This window comes from Sminthopsis crassicaudata, chromosome 3 (genome assembly GCF_048593235.1).
Source record: "Sminthopsis crassicaudata isolate SCR6 chromosome 3, ASM4859323v1, whole genome shotgun sequence".
Taxonomy (NCBI): Eukaryota; Metazoa; Chordata; class Mammalia; order Dasyuromorphia; family Dasyuridae; genus Sminthopsis; species Sminthopsis crassicaudata.
In genome coordinates, this window is record NC_133619.1 from 97,326,613 (window position 1) to 97,341,100 (window position 14,488).

A 14,488-nucleotide genomic window follows, 5' to 3' on the forward strand; every position below is an offset into this window, starting at 1 on the left:
ACATTGAAGAAGAAAAGAAAAAAAAAGGAGAAAAGGAGAGGACAGGGGAGGAGAGGAGGAGAGAGGAGAGAAGAGAAGAGAAAAGGAAAGGACAAGACATATAAAGGAAAGGAGAGGACAGGAAAATATAAAAAAGGAAAGGAAAGGACATGGAAAGAATATAAGAATCTAGAAGTCTTAGATTCAAACATTGTTCAAACCTTGAACAATGAATACCATTGTTACAAAGGTTAGTTGAACCTGGTTCAGTGTCAATTTTTTCATCTCTAAGATAGATCTAATAAAACCTGTAGGACTTAACTCCCAGAATTTTTGTGAAAATCAAATAAGAGAATGTATGTGAAGCACTTTGTAAACTTTACATGGTTACATAAATGCCCGCTATTGTAATTTCATTAGTTAACCGATAAAAAGAAACAGAAATCAAAGTATTTTGATGTGTTTTTTAAACAAACTTTTCTTGAAGAAAATGTATCATGATTCAGCAATTCATATCAATTATAACAATTTAATTCAGTGAAAAAGAAGGGAGGGAACACTCCTTGACACTTGTCAATCATTACTGCTGAACTGCTATCTTTGTCACTATTCTTAGGCCATATAACAGTTCTATAGGAAACAAAGAGAAGTGATAGTGAAAATGGATTTATTAAACATGAATACTGAATTGAAAATGGAAGATAATACTGGTTTAAACCAAAATCTAGTAGCCAAGATTGTTAACTAACCTTAGAGATGAATGGGCCTTTCTGAATCATCTATTCAAATTCCCCCATTTTATAGGCAATGGTGGACACATCCTGGGTATACATTTCCTGGGTTTCCCAATGCTGCAAAAGCAAAATCAAGATTCTTTGTACCAGTTTCATCAACTGTTTTTTTGCAAATCTGTAGAAGACAGGTTGTCATTCTAATTCATAAGTGAACCAGTAAAGAAGACATTCTCTCTGTACAGAAGTACCATAAACCCACTAAACCTTGGAATCAAAATATATTGGCAAGAAGTCCTGTGGATATGAAAATGCAAATTATTAGAAAACTATGAAATAATCTCTATGATTCATGACCTTATTGCTCACTTCTGGGACTTTCCCTTATAAATCATAATCCTGTATTATAAATAAGAGGGAGAATTTCCTTTGACAAACAGAGATATAGAAAAGCGTTCACAGAAGAATATAGAGAAAAGTCACATCTGATGGGTAGAGATAATGAAATATTCATTGTTCAAGGAAGAGAAAGTCATACTTATGTTTAAGTATTAATTATAGATAGATATAAATATTTCACGTTTGGATCTATAGCTATAGTTATTGCTCTAGATAATGAGTCTATAGATATTCTCGATAGTTAGTCTATATCATAAGTCTGGCACACACATATACACACATGCACATATTCATATGATAGAATGAGATATTATATGAAAAGGTTCTCTACATCCTACCATAAATGTGTCACAAATACATAACAGATTTCTTTGGGATAGTTGGTTCTGTTATTATTGTCCTTTGTTCTCAAAGTGGACCAAAGTGATATCGTTATGTTGGGACCAAGGAGCAGTGTGTCTGACATGGATCATCATATCAATACAAACTCAGATTCTGCCACAGATTGGGCACAAATAGTCCACTTGAATATTTGAAGTGGAGAAGTCTCTAAATTTCCATATCTCATATATCTTTTAAGGTACTATAATTCTGCTTTGCTCTTAGAATACAGTGCCCTCTTTGATGTGAATATGCCATGCTGGGCAATCCTGTGCCAGTGTCTCCTATGTCTCACAATGAATTTTAAAGTTCTTTCAAGAGACCTTAAAATTGCACTTGTATTGCTTTTTCTGATCTTTGTGGAGGTGTTTGCCTTGTGTCAGTTATCTGTAAAATAGTCTTTTAGACAAACATACATTTGCCATCCAAACAATATGGCCAATTCATCAGAGAATGAAGTAGGGTTTAAATTATTTCCAGTTCACTTCAAGAAAGAACTTCAGTGTTTGGTTTCTTATCTTTCCAGAGAATCTTCTGAAGTTCCTGAGATAATTCAAATGTAAGCAATTTAGTTCCTTGGCAAGTCACTGGTTTACTGTCCTGGTTTCATAGTCCCAGTGAGGTCTCTGTAGACCTTCAGATTGCAATCTAATACATTTTTTCTTTCATAGCCTTCCAAACATTGATCTTACTTTGGCAATGTGACCATTAACCTCATCATCTGTGTATATTCTGGGAAAGTACATTGCCAAGTTAAGTGCATTTAACTACAGCATTCAAAATGTCTCCATTTGCTGTAACCCTTGGGATAGTCTCATCTCCATGACTTTTTTGTCCATCTTCAATGCCTAAAATGCAGTTCTTCATTTCATCCTCTTCAAGTGACCTTTTTCTTCATAAAATTAGTTCAAAAGCTACGTTGTATATGAGACCTTTCTGATTTTTAAAGCTATTAGTGTTCCCTAAATACATTTTACTTCTGTGTGTGTGTCTGTGTGTGTGTGTCTGTGTGTGTGTGTGTATATATATATATATATATATATATATATATATATATATATATATATATATATATATATAATTTTTTTTTTTCCCAATAGAATGTAAACTCCTTGAGGGTTTGTATTAGTGTTTGATAGTGACTGGCATAGAATAAAGCTTGTTTGTTGATTGATTGATTGATTGCTGCTAAAGCCAGAATGTTCTTGAGCAATTTCCTTTCAAAAGATTAGCTTTGTCATAATGCAGTCTGGCAAAGAATTCAGATATAGCAAAATATTTCTTCCACAGCACTTTAGCAATTGTGGAATCTTTTAGCTTCCAGGTTGCATATGCCTGTGCATATGTGGAGAAAATGATCAATTCCCATTAAAATATTGTTTATGTTCTTATTATCTTCTTCCAGACATAAAAGTAAACACACACACATTGTAAAGGTTGCCTGATACCTACATTCTCCAAATATGCATAAACTGGCAGTATTTTTTTTAATTGAAGCTTTTTTATTTTCAAAATATGTGTTAGAACAATTTTTCAGTATTGATCCTTGCAAAACATTGTGTTCCAATTTTCCCTCTTTCCCTTACTACCTCCCTTAAATGGCAAGTAATCCAATATATGTTAAACGTGGTAAAAAATATATGTAAATCCAATGTAGGCATATATATATCTATACAATTAGCTTGATGCACAAGAAAAATCAGATCAAAAAGGAAAAAAAAAGTTAGAAAGAAAATAAAATTCAAGCAAACAACAATAAAAGAAGTGAAAATGCTATTATAAAGCAGTGGACACCAAAACCATTTGGTACTGGCTAAGAAATAGACTAGTTGATGAGTGGAATAAGTTATGTTCACAGGACAAAATAATCAATGACTGTAATAATCTAGTGTTTGACAATCCCAAAGACCCCAGCTTTAGGGATAAGAACTCACCTTTTGACAAAAACTGCACTCAGTTCCCACAATCCTCTCTATAGGTGTAGAAGGCTGTGATAGTCACAAGATAATTGGGATAGGTCTAAATCATCTCATTGTTAAAAAGACCCACATCCATCAGAATTGATTGTTGAATAATATTACTGTTGCTATTTACAATGAGCTCCAGGTAGTGCTCATTTTACTTAGAATCAGTTCATGTAAGTCTCTCTAGGTCTCTCTGAAATCATCTTGCTGATTGTTCCTTATAGAACAATAATATTCCATAACAGTCATATACTATAACTTATTCAGCCATTCTCCAACTGATGGGCATCCATTCATTTTCCAGTTTTTTGCCACTAAAAATGTTGCCACAAACATTTTTGCACATGTGGGTCTCTTCCCCTCCTTTAAGATCTCTTTGGGATATAGGCCCAGTAGAAACACTGATGGATCAAAATGTATGCACAGTTTGATAACCCTTTAAGCATAATTGCAAATTGCTCCACAGAATGGTTGGATCATTTCACAACTCTACCAACAATGTATCAGTGTCCCTTTTCCCCACATCCTCTCCAACATTCATCATTAGATTTTCCTGTCATTTTAGCTAATCTGAGAGGTGTATACTGATACTTCTGAGTTGTCTTAATTTGCATTTCTCTGATCAATAGTAATTTGTAGCACCTTTTCATATGTCTAGAAATGGTTTCAATTTCTTCATTTAAAAATTATCTTTTCATATTTTCTGACCATTTATCATTTGGAAGATAGCTTGAATGCTTATAAATTTGAGTCAGTTCTCTGTATATTAAATAAATGAGGCCTTTACCAGAACCCTTAAATATGAAAATGTTTTTCTCCAATTTAATGCTTCCATTCTAATCTTGTCTGCATAAGTTTTGTTTGTACAAAAACTTAACTTATAATAATCAAAATTATCTATTTTGTGCTCAATAATGAGCTCCAGTTTTTCTTAAATCAAAAATTCCTTCCTCTCCACAGATCTGAGAGGTAAACTATCCTATGTTCTTCTAACTTATTTATAATCTCATTCTTTATGTTTAGATCATGAATCCACTTTGACTTTATTTTGGTATATGGTGTTATGTATGGGTCAGTTCCTAGTTTCTGCCATACTAGTTTCCAATTTTCTTAGCAGTTTTTGTCAAAAGGTGAGTTCTTATCCCTAAAGCTGGGGTCTTTGGGATTGTCAAACACTAGATTATTACAGTCATTGATTATTTTGTCCTGTGAACATAACTTATTCCACTCATCAACTAGTCTATTTCTTAGCCAGTACCAAATGGTTTTGGTGTCCACTGCTTTATAATATAATTTTAAGTCCAGCACAGCTAAGCAACTTTCATTGGCATTTTTTTCATTAATTTCTTTGAACTTTTTAACCTTTTGTTCTTCCACAGAAACTTTGTTATTATATTTTCTAGATCTGTAAAATAATTTCTTGGGAGTTTCATTGTTTGGCACTCAAAAAGTATATTAATTTAGGTAGTATTGTAATTTTTATTATATTCACTGGCCTACCTATAAGCACTTGATATTTTTCCAATTGATTAGATCTGACTTTACTTGCATAGAAAGTAGTTTGTAGCTATGTTCAGGTAGTTCCTGACTTTGCCTTGGCCTATTGACTCCCAAATATTTTATATTATACACAGTTATTTTAAAGGAATTTATCTTTATATCTCTTACTGCTGGACTTTGTTGGTAATATATAAAAATGTTGATGGTTTATATGGATTTATTTTGTATCCTGCAACTTTGCTAAAGTTGTGACTTTGTTCTTTTCTAGCTTTTTTTAGTTGCAGGTCCAATTCATTGATCTTTTCTTTCTATTGTATGCAAGTAAACATATAGAGACATAAAATTTCCTCTAATAAGCACTTTGGTTGCATCCCACAAATTTTGGTATGTTGTCTCAATATTATCATTCTCTTGGATGAATTTATTGATTGTGTCTATGATTTGTTGTTTTACCCATTCATTCTTTTGGATTATATTAATTAATTTTTGAGTAATTTTTGGTCTATTTCCCCCTGGAGTTTTATTGCATATAATTTTTGTTGCATCATGATCTGAAAAAAAGATTCACTTAGTTTTACTGACTTTATGCATTTGATTTTGAAGTCTTTATGCTCCATTATATGTTCAATTTTTTGTATAGGTTCCACAAACTACCAAGAAAAAAGTATACGTCTGTCTCCATTTCATTTTCTCCAAACATCTATCCTACCTAATTTTCCTAAAATTGTATTTGCCTCCTTAACTTCTTTCTTATTTATTTTGTGGTTCAATTTATCTTGTTCTGAGAGTGCAAGTTTGAGATCCACCACTATTATAGTTTTGCTGTTTATTCTTCTTGCAGCACTCTACTTCTCTGGTGATTTGGATGCTATACCACTAGGTGTATATATGTTTAGTATTGATATTGCTTCATTATCTATAACCCTTTAGCAAGATAGTTTCCTTCCTCATCTCTTTTAATTGGATCTATTTTTGCTTGTACTTGATATGAGATCAAGATCACTACCCCTGCTTTTTTTGTTTTTTTACTTCATCTGAAGTATAATAGAGTCTGCTTCAGCCTTTACCTTTACTCTAAATGTATCACTCTACTTTAAATAAGTTTTTTGTAAACAATATATTGTTGGATTCTGGCTTTTAATCCAGTCTGCTCTTCACTTCTATTTTGTAGGAGAGTATATCCCATTCACATTCACAATTACTTTCCTATAAGGTGAGACAAGTTCCTCTGAGAAATCAAATATGTCTAATATTCTCTCTTTGAGCTATATCTGATGAGAGCAAGATTCACACAATGTTCAGCCCCCTCCCTTCATTCTCTTAATTAGCATAGCCTCTTCAAGAAATATAATTTACCTTATATTAATTAACTCCACTAACTCCAAAGAGGAGGTACAATCCTCTTTCTACCTCTAGTTTTTTTTTTTTTTTTTTGTTGTTGTTGTTTTTTTTTGTTTTGTTTTGTTTTGTTTTGTTTTATCACAGTAAAATCAAGTTATACCTGCCTATACAAATTTAGCCATGATATTCCTTAGAATTTTCCTTTGGAAAGATAATGCATAGGCTATTTCATCGTGATTTTCAGGAAGCCCAATAATCCTTAGATTGTCTCTCCTATATCTATTTTTTCTGGTCAGTTGTTTTTCCAATAAGGTATTTTTCTTTCTTTTTTTTTTTTCTTTTTTTTTTTTTTTTTGTTTTGTTTGACTGATTCTTAATGTCTCATCAAGTCATTTATGTCCATTTGTACAGTTCTACTTTTTAGTGGGTTATTTTCTTCAATTACCTTTTTTAGGTCTTTTTCTATTTGGCCAATTGAAATTTTAATTTAATTGTTTAATTTTGTTTTGTTTTCCATTTCACAAATTCTGTTTTTCAAAGATTTGTTTTCTTTTTCCATTTTGTCAAACCTATTTTGTAAAGTATTATATGTTTTTTTCCATTTCACTAAATCTATTTTGTAAGGAATTTTCTTCAGATAATTTCTGTTTCCTTTTCCAAACCCTCTTGCATAGTTCTTATTTTCTTCCCCAATTTTTTTTCTAAGATCCTTTTTGATCTCTCTCTCTCTCTCTCTCTCTCTCTCTCTCTCTCTCTCTCTCTCTCTCTCTCTCTCTCTCTCTCTCTCTCTCTCTCTCTTTTTTTGAGGCTGGGGTTAAGTGACTTGCCCAGAGTCATACAGCTAGGAAGTGTTAAGTGTCTGAGACCAGATTTGAACTCGGGTCCTCCTGAATTCAGGGCTGGTGCTCTATCCACTGCTCCACCTACCTGCCCCTCTTTTTGATCTCTTTTAAGATCCTTTTCTGAATTCTTCCAAGAGTGTCTTGTGAGATGGGTATCAATTCATATCACTCTTTGAGGCTTCTTCTGGAGACAATCTGTTTTTCTTTTCCTCAGAGTTTGAAATCTGTTCTTCTATTTCTCCACTAAAACTATTTATGATCAGAGTTCTTTTTGCTTTTTTGATAATTTTTTTAAAAAGGTCAATGTCTGCTTTTGGGCAAAGGGGACATTATCCTACCTTCCTCTAAAGGAGGCAGTGGCTGCACTGGTTGATACTGACCAACTTCTGGTGCTGGATGGACGTGACCAAGTCCCTTGATGTTCTGGGTTTGGGGGGCTCATTATTTGTCTTTTGTATTTTTTTGGATGTCTTACAGTAATCTGCTGATCTACTGGCTTGCAGCCAGGAAAGAGAAGTCAACTGCTATGGATTTCTCTCAGTAAATTTCATCTCTGAATTGCCTGCACTTGAGTGCCTATGCTTGGCCCACTCTATTGAAACTGACCTTTTCTGAAGATCTTCCAAATTATCTTCTCTGGAAATTTGTTACTCTCTTACATTTGTGGATTCTGTCATTCCAAAACCAGTTCAGAAGCTTGATTTATTGTTAATTTGAGGGAATCAGAGAGAGATAGCTCAGAAAAAGATGTGTCTCTTCTCCACCATCTTGGTTACACCCTCCTGTTTTTTCTTTGAATAAATAACAAAGGCTTTATCACACATAATGTTATCTGTTGTTGTAATGAGCCAATACAATATTTCTTACTTGCTTTGAGATTTCCTCTTGACTCATATGTAAAATAATTCAAATAAAAAGAGAAGGCAATTTGTGAACCTCAGTTATAAATGGGTAAGACAATCGTGGCCTAGAAAATTTAAATAACTTGTCCTATGCCATACAATTCAGGTCTCTGAATACCAAAGTCAGTGACATGGCAATAGTTTTTGTCTATTCTTGGAGCCAAGATATAAATTTATGTGAATACTCTCATTAGGAGCCAAAGTAGAAGAGGCACAGTGTTGGTCCTACAAATTGAGGGGGTCAATCAATTAGCATTTATGAAGTTCCAACTATGTTTAAAATACTGTTCTAGATGGTGACATATATAAAGGGTGAAACATTCCAAAATGAAGTTGGCTTATAAGAGGGATATGCTATTGTATAAATGACCCTGCAATGTCAGGGAGTAAGACATCTTATTTCTTTTTCTCTTACATCATAGGTCATGTCTCCTCTTAAAAAGCTGATTAATGAGTAGATATACTGAGGACATTTTAAAATCAGAAAACCAAAGATAATTTCTACACAATTTATTAGAATATATTATTATGTTGACAATATAGTTATAATATCATCCATGATTAGAGTTTGAATATTTAAACATTGCTAGAGGAGCACAAAAGGTCTTCAGAATACAAAACTCCTCCTTGCTGTTAATATTAACAACAGGGTAAATCCAGGTAGCAGAAATGGCAAAGAAGGAAGTAAGAAGAGTATATATATATATATATATATATATATATATATATATATATATATATATATATATACATATATATATATGTATATATATATATATATATATATATATATATGTCAACTAAATTAGAAATTCAGAAAATTAAATAAAAATTGATTAGGAAGTAGCTAAACAAATTAGAACATGATGCAGTGATAATACTATGTTGAACTGATAAGATACATAGGAATACATAGAAATTACATGAAAAGAGTTATAAGGAGAAAATAGGCACATTAATGCATTGTTGTATTTGTGAAGTAGTATGGCCATTCTATAAAATAATTTGAAACCATATCCTCAAACTCACTAAATGATGTAAACCTTTTGCCCCCGCTTTATGATCATTTAACCTATATCAATCAATCAATAAACATTTATTAATCACCCTCTATGAATCAGACATTTGTTACAAAAAGGTAACAGAAAAAAAATCCGTAAGTGTAAAAAATATGTATAATATCTTTTTTTATAGTAGTAAATAATTGGCAACTGAGGAAATCCCGGGGTGTAGCTAGGTCGTACAGCTAGGTGGTGCAATGTAAGATAATGTACTAGGCTTAAAATGAGGAAAATTCACATTCATGAGTTAGAATCTTGCCTCAGACACTTACAAACTCTGACCCTGGACACATCATTTAACTTTGCTTCATTTCTTCATCTGGGTTGGAGAAAAAAATAGCAAATTATTCCAATATTTTTTGCCAAGAAAACCCCAAATGGGTCACAAAGAGCTGGACACAATGAAACAATTGGACAGCAACAGCAAGAGAATACTCATTAATTCTGGAATGGCAGGACAAATTATAGCATATGAGTATAACGTAATATATCACAAGAATGACAAAGGAAACAGTTTCAGGGCAGTCTGAAGAGACCTTATGAATTGATGAAGAGTGAAATGAAAAGAACCAGGAGAACAATTTATGCTATCACTATATTGCAAAAATGTGTAACTATGGAAAAAATTAAATTTTAATCGATACAATGACCACCAATGATTAAAAGACCAATGATTACTAATGCTACCCATCTCCTGATAGAGAGGTGATGAAGTTAATATGTTGAATGAAAGGTGCATTTTTTGAAAGAACTAATATGGAGATTTGTTTTCCTTGATTTTTGTACATTATAAGTTTTATTTTTCTTTTTAAATAAGAAAGTTTATATGCACTGATGCTAACTGAAGTAAGCAGAGCAAAGGCAATAATATGGTCAATAAATACAATATAAATGGAAAGAACAATAATCACATAGCAATTGAAAGTAAATCCATAATTACAAAGAACATTTTATTTCCCTAAAGAAAACAATGAGGAAACAACCTAGATGGACTTTTTTGCAGAGTTATGCAATGGACAGATATTTCCTTGGTATTGGAACATGGCAAATATTGCCATTTTTTCTTTCCTTATTGATATATTTGATGAAAAAAAAGTAATAATATTTCTTTTTATTTTAAAGAATTTAAGAAAGGCTAGCAAAAGAAGTCAGTGCACAAGTGTCATTTTTTCAAATGATATGCTAAAAACAAAACAATTCTGAGGCACAAATAAGTCAACTGACTTTGTAAAGGGCAACCATTTCAGATTATTGTCTTCTAAACCATTATCCTTATTAGGTACTAATATCATTAGAATTGAACCTGGTCTTGATTGTGAAACTTAACATTTTAAAGTCTCTTCCCTTTTGTCTTTTTACCTTGTCATATTTCCACAACACCCAATACTCCTAGAGTTTCCCATTATTTCTTCTACCTGGAAAGAAGTACTTGATCAGCTCCCTGGGAGATTTAGATTTTTATTTCTGAAAAAGGGAAAGCCTAAATGGAAAAGATTAATTTCTTGGATTTCAAACATCTGGTTGAAGTAAATATTTTAGAAATTAAAAAAATATATATATTTCCTTAAACCTCATTAGTTAAGTAATACTCTAGTCTACCTACTCTTAATGCCACTTCTGAATCCTTCGCTTACAGTTAAAATATGCATAAGAACCTTGTTTAAATGTCTGTGTGTATGTTCTTTTTTTTCCCTCTATAAGGCAGCTAATTGTAGAGATTAGAGCCTAAATTCATCTTCATGAGTTCCAATCCAGTCTCAGATACTGTGTTACCCTAAGCAAGTCCACCCTCTTTCTGTTAGTTCCTGATCTATAAAATGAGCTGCTGAAGGAAATGACATGTTTCTCTAGAATCTCTGCAAAGAAAATCCCAAATGGGATCATGATGGATAAAATATGATTGAATATGTTAGATCAATTATTAATTCCTTTTTATTATATAGCTTCTTGGTATATATATCCCATTCAAACTTGAAGGATTTTTTTTTCTTCCAATATATTTTATTTATTTGTTTATTTACTTTTGCTTGCTTGTTTAATAATTTCTGATTATCAGTGAGTAGCAGAAGGTCTCTATTTCCAAGATGAGTTCTAGTTCTGTGGACATTGAATTAGAGCTTTGGTCCCTTGGAGAGTAAAAGAAGCAGATGGGTTTTACTCTTGAGTCAAATTAAGAAAATTCAGGTCATAAAATACACAAACTGATCTAAATTTCAATTCTTGGATTCATGCAGTGTTAAGTATACAACTGAGTTTTGCAATGTCTTGCTGAGATGGCTATCAAGTATTCAAGAAAATGTGCTTATCTTAAGCAATAATTCTGTAAAGGAGCTGGGATGGGGGTTGTTGTGTGCTTTAATGTTCTTATCTGGAGAAGGATTTAGTTTAAGAAAATTCACAAAATAGCACTTGGCAACAACTATATCTTCACCCCATTGGACCACTAGCAATGTTAGGTCTCTTGTTGGTCTTTGTAATATGTTCCTCACAGAGAAGGAAACACATTCAATTCACTAAGTGGAAAAATAGTTTTTGAAAATAGTAATTCATGTCTTTTTTTTTTTTTCCTTCTACTTTATTTTCAGCCACCCATGTTTCATTGACTAGGGTTTTCATTTTGAAAAGGCCAAACAGCAGGGGAACTTAGACCTTATTTCCTGAGGGAAACTTGTTATCGCTATTGACCTGTTCATAGAGAAAGAGCTGCTGGAGGTAAGGGAACACAGGGTGTTGCTTAACATGATTTTCTTTGACTACAAGAACTTCTTTTTAGTCATCAGTGTTTATGCCTTGTAAAGTTATGACTTTTATGGTTTCTTTTCAATATGGGTCAGGCAATCAATGTAACAATGCTATTCTTCCATACACATCCATTTTTCTATATCACCACAATGATATCCTTTAAAAAATTCCAAATTTCATTTGATTTGTCCTATGCACTTAGGAAATGGATTTATGATTATAAGTGACATATCACAAGTGTTTCTTTGGAATTTATACTGGTGGGGGCATCAGAAAGGTGAGGAAAAGTACATTCCTTTTTGGGAGGATCAATCAATACTTACCTACTTTTTGATGTTAATAGATGTTTTTTCTTGAAAACTTTCTGATGGGCAACTGACCTAACTAATTGATAAATAATTGCTTCATTAAGAGTGATCTAGGCTTTTGATTTTATTCATAACTTTGCTTTGGGATATATATATATATATATATATATAGTATGTTTCTATATGTAATAAATATTTTGTAGCCAAAAGGGTAAACCTACAATCATTCTGTTTTTTAAAGATATTTTTCCCCTGATACAGAGTGGTTAGGCAAAGTATCTTTCTGTTTAATTCAACAAGAAGGCTAAAATATCAAAGATCTAGAACTCGAAAGGACTGCAGAGATCCTCTACTCTAATCTCAGCATTTTGAAAAAAAAAAAAAAAGATGAGTCCAAGAGACTCATTTGCACTGGATATGCAACCCAATTTTTCTGACTTTTTCATAATGTTCTCCCCATAGTACTACAGTGACTTGGATAGGATCCTACACTCATAGATGAAGAGCATAAAGTGACCATAACATTTATGTAATTTTAATATCTATGATAAATATTAGTAAATAAGAGCTAAGCAAATGGCTTACACAAAATCATAAATATAGTAAAATATATCAGAGCAAATAATGAAATTCAACTCCTTTGAATCAATTACTTTTTCTACTAGTTATCCTTTCCTCACTATGATTTTCCTCATCAGGGTCTTGATATATTACAGAATACCATAAAAAACCTAAGTGGGAATTTTTGGGGAATTTTGTAGAAAGCTACAGATGATATACCAAAGTGATCAAATAACACAAAAATAAGGTTTAGCAATTGAGAAATGTACAAATATGTATAGTACCTTTACTTAACATTGACTTACATATAGTCTATAACTAAATATATAACCAAAATTTCAGAATGAAGTGCTGTAACAAACACATTATAAAAGAAAAAAGAAATAATTCAGACACCTTTGATATGAAGGGAAGGTCAAAATTTTATGCAGATTTTCCAGATCACAGAGTGACATGTCCCCAGTCACATCAATGTGGAAGAAACAACTTCACATTAAGCTGCTACTATTTCTGTTCTTTCACTCTCTATCATTCTTCTCTCCTGGCATCTCTTTATTTTTTCATTCTTTCTATTTCTTTTTCTACCTCTTTTCTTCCTTATTTTATTTTTTCTCCCTTCTCTATTTTTTCTTTTCTATCTCTTTTTTCTTCTCTTTCTGTCTTCTTTTCCTCCCATCTCTCTGCCTGTCTCTTTCTTTCCTTCTTTTTCTGCTTCTTTTCTTTCTTCCTTCCTTCCTTCCTTCCTTCCTGGCTCTTTCTTTCCTTCTTCCTTTCTTTTCCAGATTAGAAGTGTAATAATCACCCATATCCTGATTCTTACAGTGATCCACAAAGAAGGTTGAACTTCCCCCCACACACACACACCTGTTCTGTTTCAACCATTCTTAGGCATCTTGATGCTTCTTTATCACTGGAGAACCACCAGAATCAATGTTGACAACCATTAGCTTTAATCCTACTGTAGTATTGAACTCAAGGGATCCACCAGCCTCAAGTTTAACACCTGGCCAATTTGTCACTACCACTACTGCCATCATCACTAGCATTTAAATAACATTTTAAGATCTGAAAAGTGCTTTTCTAAGCATGCTATCTAATTTTATTTTCACAACAATCCTAGTATGAAAATGTTATTATTTTCTCCATTTTACTATGAGAAAACTAAGCAAAGAGAGAGTAAATGATTTAATAAGTTAGGATCAAAAAGCTGGTAAATGTCTGACACAGGATTTGAAACCAGGGCTTTCTGGTGTGAGTCTGGCTTCATATGCAGCATATGTTGCTGTCTGACATTTGCTTTAAAATTCATATAATAGACCAATAATACACTATAAAAATATAGGCCTTTTTTGGGTATATAAGTCCATTCCATATCTAATTGTACCTCACAGCATTCCTAATAAATATAAATTCTTGCCTTACAGTTCTTCAGTAAAAGGTGTGAAATGTGTGCTGTGATTTATTCTGGGTTGCTTTTTAAAAATCCATCTCTTTTATCAGTTTATTTATGTTGTTATTAATCCCTATCTCATAAAAAGTACAGAACAAATGTTGTTTTTAAATTTTCTGCTTCTTTAGATTTTAGTTAAATAGGAATTTATTGAACTTATAAAAAGTCTAAGTGGAAGAGGTTGAAACTAAAATAACATATGGGGAATATTCAATCATTAATCCCTCCCTCAGTAAATACTTATTGGTAGTCTGTTATGCAAGAGATATTTTGCTAGATTTATTGGGCCATACAAAGATAAATAAGATATAGTCCCTGCCCTCACAG